Below are 12,390 nucleotides of genomic sequence, written 5' to 3'. Positions count from 1 at the left end.
AGCTGATATTAACCTTGTAATGAAATGTTAAGGTATTTATTTATGTATTGTGCTGTTTTTATGATTTTTAAACCAAAATCGAATAAAGCTAATCTGACTGACTGGCATCAGACTCTTAAGCCTCCAGAGGGCAGGCGTAACGAGGACAAACATCTGTATTTTTCTTCATTTTTTCCACTTTCAATGTGTGGGAGGAAAATGCCTCTATGAATTGATGCTGTGCAGAAAAGTGTCCCTTTCTTCACAAAAACAATCCTGCAAAGAACACTGGCACCCTTACCCCCACCATGTTGCAAGGGTGCCTGCATTGGTGCCAGACTGCCAAAATGGTGCCAGCGCATTAGGAAAGGACATTAATGCACCTTATTGGACAAGTTCATTCCTGCTCTTTTGCTAGGAGGTTGGGCCGCACAGCAAGGTGACTTGTTGCACTGCCCTAAGCCAAAACACCATAAATGAGGCCCTCAGAGACCAAGACAAGATGGGGGTGGGGCTTACATACATATCACCCGGGAGCTTCATTTGAGAACGTCTCATGCTACTGCCAAGATCAAATGGGTTCAGGTGTGGGGGAAGGGAGCTGCAATAACCCTTTCCATCAGATCCACTTTTATGGACAGATTTATGGTTTTTTGGTGCAGGGAAGCACAGCAAGGTATCTTCCTGCGCTAACCTGCGTTAGAGGGAAAGGACAGGGATGCGCTGTATTGCTCAGATACGGTGCATTCCTGCCCTTTCACGTTGGCGTAGGGCAGTGCAGCTTGCGCCAAAATGCCATAAAGGAGGCCCTAAGTTCTACCCCTCTTACCATGTCTTGGAGTAAGCCCTCAGGTTCAAGTATAAACTAGAAGTAGAAAAGTCAGTCAATCAAGATTGTTTTTCCTTTGCTAATTCTGGTTTAAATTTATCATTGTTACAGACAATGCTATTGATGCAGGAGCTGCTGGGACCTTGCTAATATTATAAAAAATGTTACTCAAGTTACAAAATAGTTTCAGTCTCCAAAGCAAATATTGGGTTAATAGCCTTTGGCAAACAGGTCACTACTTTGTGCGTGGATTTCCTTCTTGCGAAAGCGCAGAGTGACGTCACTCGCAGTGGTTAGCATATGGCTGATTAGCCACCACCATACTCAATACACCTGCAGTGGCCCCTGGACTCTACATAGTGCACCCTTAAATCCATCACAACAAACCTTTCATTCTGGTGTCACCTACACTGAAGAAAGGGCTTGGGTTCCATCTAAAGTTTAGATAAATCGAACACTTGTGGCAGAAAGTTTGCATTGCAGAGGTTTAAATTCCTGCATTCCCTCCCATATGCACGCATGTACACACAAACACTCGCACATGCATGCATGCACATGTACTCACAAAAAGGGTGTAAACATGTATACACAAAAACACAAATAGACACACCTGCATGTTCACTTGCTTTCATAGACTCACAGTTGTACACTCATGAACTCACAGTCAGTGTTCTATCAAGCTCTGGAAACAACTATAATGTTTTTAAAGAACCCATAACCATGAGTGCATTTAGAGCCCTCTAACTTGAGGTCTACAATGCATGAGCCCAACCAGCCTTTAATACAAGAATCAGTAACATAATGACTTTAGGAGATACCCTGTAACCCTGTGTTATGACATAGTTCTTGAATCAGCTCAAATTGCATGCATGGTTCAATGTTTCAGCTCCCTCATTACAAAATCAACGTTGTGGTAATAACTCATCTGACAGTGTTTTCTACCCTCTAAAGTTCAAGCCACCTTCAATTGAACCTTCAAGAGACAGGCTGCCTCCAATCTAATCTTCAGAGGATATGTTGCCAGTAATAGAACCTTCAAGAGACATGCTGTCTCTAATCTCTAATCTTCAGGAGAAGTACTGCCACCAATCCAACCTTCAAGGGAGGTGCTGCCTCCAATCTAATCTTAAAGAGAGACGCTGACATTAATTCAACCTCACGAGAGGTGCTGCCTCCTATCTAATTTTAAAGAGAGACGCTGACATTAATTCAACCTTTAAGAGAGGTGCTGCCTCCAATATAATATTATACCGGGACGCTGCCACTAATTCAACCTTCAAGAGAGGTGCTGCCTCCAATATAATATTAAACAGAGACGCTGCCACTAATTCAACCTTCAAGGGAGGTGCTACCTCCATTCTAATCTAAAAGAGAGACGTCACTAATTCAACCTTCAAGAGAGGTGCTGCCTCCAATATAATATTAAAAAGAGACGCTTCCACTAATTCAAACTTCAAGAGAGCTGCTGCCTCCAATATAATATTAAACAGAGACGCTGCCACTAATTCAACCTTCAAGAGAGCTGCTGCCTCCAATACAATATTAAACAGAAATGCTGCCACTAATTCAACCTTTAAGAGAGGTGCTGCCTCCAATATAATATTATACCGGGATGCTGCCACTAATTCAACCTTCAAGAGAGGTGCTGCCTCCAATCTAATCTAAAAAAGAGACATTGCCACTAATTCAACTTTCAAGAGAGGTGCTGCCTCCAATCGAATCTAAAAGAGAGACGTTGCCACTAATTCAACCTTCAAGAGAGGCGCTGCCTCCAATCTAATCCTACAGAGAGACGCTGCCACTAATCAATCTTCAAGAGAGACACTGCCTCCAATCTAATCTTAAAGAGAGACGCTGCTACTAATTGAACATTCACGAGAGGTACTGCCTCCAATCTAATCTTAAAGAGAGACGCTTACATTAATTCAACTTTCACGAGAGGTGCTGCCTCCAATCTAATCTTAAAGAGAGACGCTGACATTAATTCAACCTTCAAGAGAGGTGCTGCCTCCAATCTGATATTAAAGAGACGCTGCCATTAATTCAACTTTCACGAGAGGTGCTGCCTCTAATCTAATCTTAAAGATAGACGCTGCCACTAATTCAACCTTAACGAGAGATGCTGCCTCCAATGTGATATTCAAGAGAGACGCTGCCATTAATTCAACCTTCAAGAGAGGTGCTGCCTCCAATCTGATATTAAAGAGAGACGCTGCCATTAATTCAACCTTCAAGAGAGGTGCTGCCTCCAATCTGATATTAAAGAGAGACGCTGCCATTAATTCAACCTTCAAGAGAGGTGCTGCCTCCAATTTAATCTTAAGGAGAGACACTGCCCCAATTCCAACCTTCAATAGATATGCTGACGCCAACCTAATCTACCAGAGATGTGCTGCCTCATTTTAATGTTCACAAAATGCGCTGTCTCAAATCCAGCTATCAAGACAAGCAGTGCCTCCAATCCAACCTGCTCTATATGTGCTGTCTCCAATTCGAAGTGCAAGAGATGGGTTGTCCCCAATCCGACCTTCAAGAGATCCACGGTCTCCAATCCAGCCTTCAAAAAATTGCCTGCCTTAAATCCAAGCTTCTGGAGACATAGTATCTCCAATCCAGCCTTCAAGAAAGTGGCCTGCCTCCAATCCAAGCTTCAGGAGACGTGGTTCTCCAAACCAACCTTTAAGGGAATTGCTGTCCTCTAACCTTCAATAGACTGACCATCCTGCAAATGTTTAGGCTGCAGAGAATTGAGTGAAAGGGAAGTCTTCTTGAAGCTGCCATTTTGTTCAGGACAGAGGCCAGAGGAGAGGACAAGTGCTACTGAGGACCATCCTACTACTGAAGCTCCTCACAGACAGAGGAGGAACACCAGCCTTGTATCAGTGGTGCAGTATTGCCCAGAACAGGGCACAGCATCAGTCATTTATCTGTGCACCCTGAGCCCACCTGGCTGATACTTGGAAGAGGGAGTCTGGGAAATAAAGACTTTTAGAGATCAACAGTAAACCCCCAAAATTGAAAAGTGCTCATTAATTTTCCACCACAGTAAATAGAAACAATTTAGTTAAGAAAGTTTCTAGTTGTCAATGTACCGTTCTTTGTGTTCTACACTAGATTTGTAAACACAGATCTGGTGATTATTTTCCTCCTCCCTTTATTTTCCATACTATGTGTAATGTTATGATTACACCATTATGCTCACCCCAGGTACACCCGGTACACCCGGAGTGTAGATTACTATGCTTGTCAAAAAGTTAAAATAAATCATGGCTTGTAAAAGTGAATACATCACCAGAGAATAATTAAAATATTCACAGTGGCAATTACCTTTGTAGTAATCTGTCCCCAAGTTATACTACTTTTTTCTTTAACATTGTTCCCTGCCCAGGCATTGTGGGATCATGTGGGCAAACCCCTATATTATAATACTGAACTCAACACTCAACACACACACTAGAAGGCTGTTGTGATTGCCCACAGCAGCAGTCAGAGAGCAGTCATAGAGTGTCATACCTCTGTGGTGCTGAGCTGCACACTCTGCACAAGGGCTGTCCTTCTGCACCACCTCAGACGTCTCTGGAAAGACCCAGAGACACATATTTATACAGAGTGCCTGGGTCCCTGGGGCAGGCATCCAGAGGGGTGGGGCTTCCTGTGTGCAAAGAGGACTCTAGAAGTCAAAGGCAGGACAACAGCCCTCACATGAGGGAGGACAAACAACAATGGAGATTTCACAAGAGTTCCGCTCCCAGAGGCACCCAGGAAGGAAATGTAATATACGCACTGGAAAGTAAGAGATGTTTTTTGTTTATTAAGGCTCTTTTTGCTGCATTTCTTCATGGACAGGACTGTCATTGGCTGCCAAAATTAGAGCTCTAGTCGTGGCTGTGTGAGGTTTAAGCATGTAGCATAGGAAGCTGGTGTCCTGGTATAACCCTAGGCACCCATGGTGCCCTCTCTGCATGAGCTCTGGTTGTATTAGGAGCCTTTTAGGTTCAGAGGTTCATCTCCTGGCCAGAAGGAGACCACAATGTTGGACATATGAAAGAAGTGGCTTCATATTGTGACAAGTAGAATTGGAGCCTATACATTAATCACACATGACTTGTTCTCATACATGTGAGGAAGTAATCGATTGCCTAGCTATGTGGTGAGTATGACGTATCTCGTAGGTGCCTGAGGTCAAACAGTAGTGGTTCAACCAATTTGAGATGGTACCCTCACTGACAAAGAAGTTGTATCATAACCTTGGGCCTGAATAGAATGACGGTGGGACAGCCATTGACAGCCCGTCAGTGGCAGTCCCACCGCAGTCAGACCTATCGTATCTGTCCGCCATATTTCAATGGCGGGCGGGCGGATGGCGGTCAGAAAGACCAACTGCCGACATCTGACTGGCTCCTTGAGCCCGCTGGTGTGGCGGAGAGGGCAGTATACCCATCAATAGTTGCCGTGCCTGCTAGGCACCACCATAGGGATTACAATGTCCCTTTCCACCCGCTTGTAAATGATGGTTAACCTGTCATGAACAGGCAGGAGGAAATGGACTTTGGGTACCCATATCCTTATGCTCTGGCCCTCCAAAGTGGACACTGGGGGGCCCCTATGGTGCCACCCTACATATCCCTGCACCGTGCGGTGCAGGGACATGTACAGGGTGCATTTTTTGCAATGCGGCGGGTGCTGCAGCCATCAGCACCTGCTGCAATGCAAAGAATGCACAGTGCGACTGCCTTGCAGGTGGTAGCATTATAATCCCTATGGCAGGACCGCCGACGGCTAGTCGGTCGATCCCTTCTGCCCGCCATCCTAATTGGACACCTTGTGAGGTGCAAACCGATACCTTACACACAACATATACCCCTAAGAACAACAAACAGACCACAGGGGGTAATTTATAGTTTGGTGGACAGCCAAGTGCTCTGTTGCAAATGCAATGGAGTAACCTGTCAGAAATCATGATCCGCCGGACCGCCCTATTTAGGGTCGAGGGACTGTCAGTTCTCCAATGATGGTGCTCCCATTAGCTCTGTTGATGGAAAGCTTCCTTGAACAGCACAACAGAGTAGGAGCTGTTGGAGGAAGAGCAGCACTCCACCTGCCCTAATGAGGGTGGACAGTGTAATGTCCTTTTCATCTGTCCAATATCAATGGGTAAAACCTGTTTTAAAGGGACAGTAAAAAAAACTTTAGCCCAAACACTGAACTAAAAAAATGCCTAAGTGTGCTGGTCCTTAGGATTTTGGTTTTGAATACCAAACCCATGCTGGCAGGGCGCAAAACAGAAGGTTTTTGAAAATGTATTGGAAAGTCATCAAAACTGTCTCAGCAGATGTCCACTAAAATATTTGCACTTTGACAGGAACCACCATGACAGCATTTCTGACAGCATTTCCTGTCAAAGTACATCAGCCACCTTTGGGCCAGCAGTGATGTCTAAATTTGGCAGATGGTAAGCTGTTTGAGTGGCAGATGTAATGCCCTCAACCACCCTGATGGAGTAGTGTCCGCCAAACTATCGGGGGCAGATTTACAAGCCCCTTCTGCCACTTTTGCGTCACTTTTAACAAGGGAAAAGTGACGCAAAAGGGAAGTGGTCGCTTGTAAATCTGCCCCTAGATCTGCACAAGAGGTAAGTGATGTGCACTAAATAGGTGTATCATCTATGCGTCCTAAGCATCAGAAGCAGAGAACTGAGCTCCTGCACACAAGGTACGCGCCTTCTTCATGGAATAAGAGGTAAAGTCCATGGACCAGATTTACAAACCTTTTGTGCTGGGTATGCAGCAGAGAAGTGATGCAAATCTACACCGCATGATGAAGTACTGTCCGCAAAACTATAGGGGGCAGATTTACAAACCTTTTGTGCTGGGTATGCAGCAGAAAAGTGATGCAAATCGACACCGCATGATTTTTACTGGATTTAAATTCTATTGCCAGACGTCAGAAGAGGCTGCTTGGCATTACTCTGTGTCAATGGAGTGGTCCAATTGTGGGTACATAGGCGTTCCCATGGACCCACCCATTGATCTTGGTGCAAAACACTAGCTACTAATAATGGCAGACAGGGTTTGCACTAAAAAGTATTGCAATTTTGAAGCAAGGACAAATGTTTTTACTTTTCGTACCTTTTTTAACTTTGCATGTGTGCTGCACTGGACAGCACACGTAGAATGTGGGAAACAGTTTAAAGTTAGTCTGAGTGTAGTATTTTAAACTGAAAGGCTGTCCTTCCAATACGCATGCAGACACCTTTGCGCCAGGGTGTAACGGTGTATGCGTGGCACTCAGCAGCCAGTGCACCAGTGCTAGGGAGAGAGCAGGACAGGGCCATATCTTAGTAGATAGGGTGCTTTCCTACTCTATCCCGCTCATGCACCCCCGTGCAGAAGCTTTGAGGGCTGCACTGCGTTGGGTGACAGTTTGGTAAATCTGGTCCTATGGGTCTCTAGCATGTGGGGTACAGAAGAGGTGCCCTGCACCTGAGATACATGCTGTTTGCACTAAACAAGATGTAAAGTGTAAAGGTGTGATTTATAGCTTGTTGGATGGGTCCTCCATCACAAAGGTGACTGATATCACAACCACATTATTGCAAGGGTGTTGACATGTAATCATGAACATCACATCGCTTCTGTTCCTGTTTGTGCTCCCGCACACATTAAGGGTTCAGATGTAGGTAAATAGTATTTACCGATTCTAAAATACCGAATTTTACTGATTCAGTATTTTAGAATCGGTATGCTATGTAGGTAAATATTCGGTAAAAATTACCGAATCGTTAAGATTCGGTATTTACCGAATCAGTATTTACCGATTCGGTAATTGCCATTCATTCCAATGGGCCTGGAGGCACAATATGGAAACATTCAAGGGTGGCAGGGTGTAACATTGACACTCTGTTGCATCCCTGAATCGTGCTTGTGTGCACATGTGGCACACATATCTGCCCTAAGGGCATGTATATCTGTCACATGGCACAGTTGAAAATGCACAAATTTGAATTATCAAAGGTATTCGTTATTTACCACCAACTAATAGTTGGTGGTAAATAACGAATCCTGAAAGCAAATGAGCACTCTTTAAAGTGCTTCCTACATGTCATTTACCAATTCGGTAAATACCGAATCGGTAAATAATGATTTGGTAAATACTGAATCGGTAAATATCGATTCGGTATTTACCTAATCATCCCCTACATAGGAAATGGCCCAATACCAGTCGGTAAGCCTGAAATTTACCGAATTTCGGGTTTATCTACCGGTAATGGGCCACCTACATCTGGCCCTAAATGCTTTCCGATGCACTGCGCTCCACTTTTTTAGTTTACCTCTTCAATATGGCTGTTTCAGAGTAGCAAAATAAAATGCATGTGTAAAACCAATACGTTGGCACTTGCCCAATAATTGTGAAACCTATTGCCTTACAAAGCTTATTTTTTGGGTGGCTGTAGTTTGACCAAAACCAGTTTGATCTATACTAATATAATAAAGAGAGAGCCCAAAACTTTGAGGCGGGTAATCTCAGGAACCACAGCACCAATCACAACACCCAATACAGCGTTGGAAAGGGCAGTTGCAGCAGAAGGACATAGGCTATGCAGACGCCCACCATATACATTTAAAAGGTAAAAGAACCGTGCCAGCAAAGTAGTCCCTTGTGGGCGTGTCTGCGTTGTGCTGTGGGCGTGTGCTGGGGGCGTGACAAACGCTGGGGGCGTGTGGTACGTTCCGCCCTTCATGCCATGTCTCATATTGTGTGCTAATCCCACCCTGCTCCCTTTAAATACCCCTGCACCCCATAATCATAACCCACCCTTACTCCTTAAAATACCCCAACACCCTTAAACACTAACCCATCATAACCCTATAAATATACCCTGTAACCCAAAACCCAAACCTATCCCTAAACCCTAAAAATATCCCTGTACCCCAAAACCCAAACCTACCCCTGAACCCTAAAATACCCCTGTACCCTAAAACTAAAACCTAGCCCTGAACCCTTAAAATACCCCTGTACCCCAAAACCCAAACCTACCCCTGAACCCTAAAAATATCCCTGTACCCCAAAACCCAAACCTAGCCCTGAACCCTAAAAATAACCCTGTACCCCAAAATTCAAACCTACCCCAGAACCCCAAAATACCCCTGTACCCCAAAACCCAAACCTGGCCCTGAACCCTAAAAAATACCCCTGTACCCCAAAACCCAAACCTAGCCCTGAACCCTTAAAATACCCCTGTACCCCAAAACCCAAACCTAGCCCTGAATCCTAAAAATACCCCTATACCCCAAAACCCAAACCTAGCCCTGAAAATACCCCTGTACCCCAAAACCCATACCTATCCGTAAACCCTAAAACTACCCCTGTACCCCATAACCCAAAACTATATCTGAACCCTTAAAATACCCAAACACCCCAAAACATATACCTCAGTACCCCAAAATATATACACCTATACCCATACTTACCTTACCATGCTTTTACCATTCATGCATTTACAATGAATTTAGATGTAAATGTATGCATGGTAAAAGCATATAAAATGTAATGCCATGCGTTATAATGGCATTGCGGAGTCATGGTACTTTTGTAATGAACGTATGTGGAGTGATGGTATGCGGAAAGAAAGTTGCGGAATAATGGGTGTTTACCCTCCCCCAGTAAGTACATTGGTGGCACGGCGGCCCACATCTCCAGCAACATACTCATATTTTTTCACCACCCATTTGAAAAATGCACAGGTCTCGCTCATTGATGGCCAGCACCGACATACACTTTTAGACACACCTCCCGCCACAAGTTCTAGAATTGCGAACTTTAGAGCTGGGCAGCTACGTTCGAATCTTTGCTTCAGCTCAACATCCTGAGATTCCAGGCAAATTGCTTTGTCTCCCCCTGCCTACCACAAATGAATGTGTTCTTCTGTAATGTAAATTGTGCTCATGCCATGTTGTCGAGTTTGCGCGATATAATATTGCAAGGAAAAATAAAGTACACACTACGGAACGCGCACTCTTAAGTGCATCAGCAGTGCACTGTGAATCGGAGCGTTTCACAGGCCTGTCATAGATAAGAAATGCAATCAAAACAAAATCCTACGAAACAATATACTACTGGCCGGCAGCAATTCATACCCAGACAACGTCGGGACGGGCTGCTAGTATGATAATAAATGCTCGCACTTCCTAACACAATTCATTATCCTCATGCTGAAGTTCCACTCTTTTCACATATTTAATTGTGAAAACCCATTGGCCTGGGACTTCTACTTTTTCTGTGTTAAACTCGTAAGAATGCAAGAGCTTTGTTCCAAAAAACAGGACTATGTGTCTGCATAAGGCATAGGGAACTTTAAGTCTGATTTGGGCTAGGAGACAGCTGTTAGAAAGTACTTGGTGTACAAAGCATGCCATCTCTACTGTGCACCTCAGTTTTGATGCACGTGGAGCTGTGTTGGGGTATGGAGTCTTATGGTGCAGCGCAGAGCCAAGTGCCTGTTTTATGCATTAGCAGGGCATAAGGTAATTCGTTCAACCCAATATCTCATTGAGTTAGGGCAAGATGTACGCATTCTAGGGTTTGAGATCACCAAATAGCGAATTTTAGCAATTCACTGTTTGGTAATCGCAAACAGAGATGTGGAAATGTATGTTTAACACAATTTGCGACTCCCAGTAGTTTGCAAATAGTCCTACTTCATTCATATTCATCTGGTAGGTCTCAGTTTATGACCCACTGGGAATCACATAAATCACAGGGATTAGTGGTCTGCTGGGGTCAGAAGACCACCATGTCTGTGATTGCTTTTAAATACAGCAATTTTTTAAAATGTCGTCTATTTCTTTACAGAAACATTGAATGAAATGTTTTAAGAGCACTGCCTGCTCCTAAAAATGTTTTCCCCAACCTACACAAAAGAGAAGGGGGTCATTACAGACCCCTTCCTACTTGCACATGGGTTACCACCAACTCAAAGTTCGCTGTAAAATGCAAATAGTTTGCAACCACATTTCAGTCGCTAAAAATTAACACATACCACCGCAAGTCGCTATTAGGAGGGACACCTGAAACATGCTCCTTCCTACTGAATCTCAAGCCCAATTTTCTATTCAGTACTAGGTTACTGAATCACAAACTGGGCATTTGTACACACACAAGTCTTTGTGTGGTAAAGGCTCAATGTTGCACATAACAGAAGCTTGCTTCCCTAAGGGGGCAGTATGTGCAATGGCAGTAAGGAAGCTCTATATTGTTCTGAGCTATTTTCTACTTACTTTCATACCTCTAATGCTATATTCCTTTAAAGAGTAGTGTCTACAACAGTACCTTGGATAGTGTCATCAGTGAGGGCATCAATTATGTATTTTGAGATACATTATGTCATAGAACATTGTGAGTGGTGTAATGTGTGAGGTCATAAGTAGTGCTCAAGTTATAGTTAGCTATATTAATCTATGCTAGCATTAACTCATGACTTTCTGTTGTTTTTTTAATCAAAATGTTACAATGACACTGAAATTGTCACCTAACTGCAACATCACTTTAACCTTTGTTTTTTTCAATGAATTTATAAGGTTTTCAAAAATGTAAATTAAGATATAATTACAATTCCTAACTAAAACGTCATTTTAAACATTGTTTTTTCCAGTGCATTTCAAAGTACTTTTTAACATAAACTAATATTATATTACCATGTGTGAAGCTAACCCATGGCCGTACGCGGCATTTGGTACGGTCTGGCCCTGCACACAGCCCTCTGTGGACAAATAACTCAAGCCATGCCCAGCCGATGCCGGTGTGCTGCATGCAAATGGTCTGGCTTGTGGCTAGGATCTGTTTCCAATCCCCCACAGGAAGCCAGCTGCCTGCCAGGGGAGGGGTTTGCTCCCATTTACAAGTCCCTATTGGCCTGGGAACAAAAACATTTTGATTTGAGGAGCAGGCACTCTGCCTCTCACCCTGAGGCTGAATGGGAACGGGTGACCCTATCCCTTGTAGCCATACACTAATTATAGGAGAGGGGGTTTGTTGTTACCTCCCTAAGCTTTAGGAGGCCCCGGGGACCCCATGCCCCGGTGCCATAATTGGAGGATGTGGCCCCAATCCTGAGCCAAAATGGGCCCTGGGGCATACACTAGTTATAGAGGATGGAGCACATGTCCCAATTCCTGGACTTTAAGAGGCCCCAAGGACACCATGCCCTGGGGCCAAACATGCTTATATTAGGGAAAAGTGGTGAGTGGTCCATCTCCAGACCCTAAAAGTTCCCTGGGGGCCCTGCCCCAACCATACAGAATTTATAGAGGGGTGGGCGTATGGCCCCCGCCTTGAGTCTTATGAAGCCCCTGGGATCCATCCCCTGGGGCCAGAAACTGCTCAATGTAACCATCTTTAGGGGTGAAAACCTAAACGTGGAGGAGGCATGGCCTCCCAACCAGCCTTAACAAGCCTTGTGGATCTTATCCTATGTGCCAAACATATTATATAAGCGGAGAGGGGTGTATGGCTCCAATCCTGAGCCCAATTGGTCTGCGGGGAACCTGCACCCTGGGGCCATACATTAATTATAGAGGAGGAAG

At 44.3% G+C, this 12,390-nt stretch overlaps 1 protein-coding gene across 1 annotated transcript in view; it reads right to left on the bottom strand.

Annotated features, from left to right (window-relative positions):
* Window positions 1–4,363, bottom strand: part of LOC147693232 (tyrosinase-like) — a 300,724-nt gene extending 296,361 nt beyond the window's left edge. The window contains exon 1 of the mRNA XM_086933640.1: window positions 4,322–4,363. The gene's annotated coding sequence lies outside the window, so the exon portion shown is untranslated. The remainder of the gene's footprint in view (window positions 1–4,321) is intronic.
* Window positions 4,364–12,390: the final 8,027 nt, after the last annotated feature.

Source organism: Lissotriton vulgaris, chromosome 8 (genome assembly GCF_964263255.1).
Source record: "Lissotriton vulgaris chromosome 8, aLisVul1.2, whole genome shotgun sequence".
NCBI classification, from domain to species: domain Eukaryota; kingdom Metazoa; phylum Chordata; class Amphibia; order Caudata; family Salamandridae; genus Lissotriton; species Lissotriton vulgaris.
The sequence above is the reverse complement of the archived record's forward strand: the minus strand, read 5'-3'. Positions and strand labels throughout refer to the sequence as shown.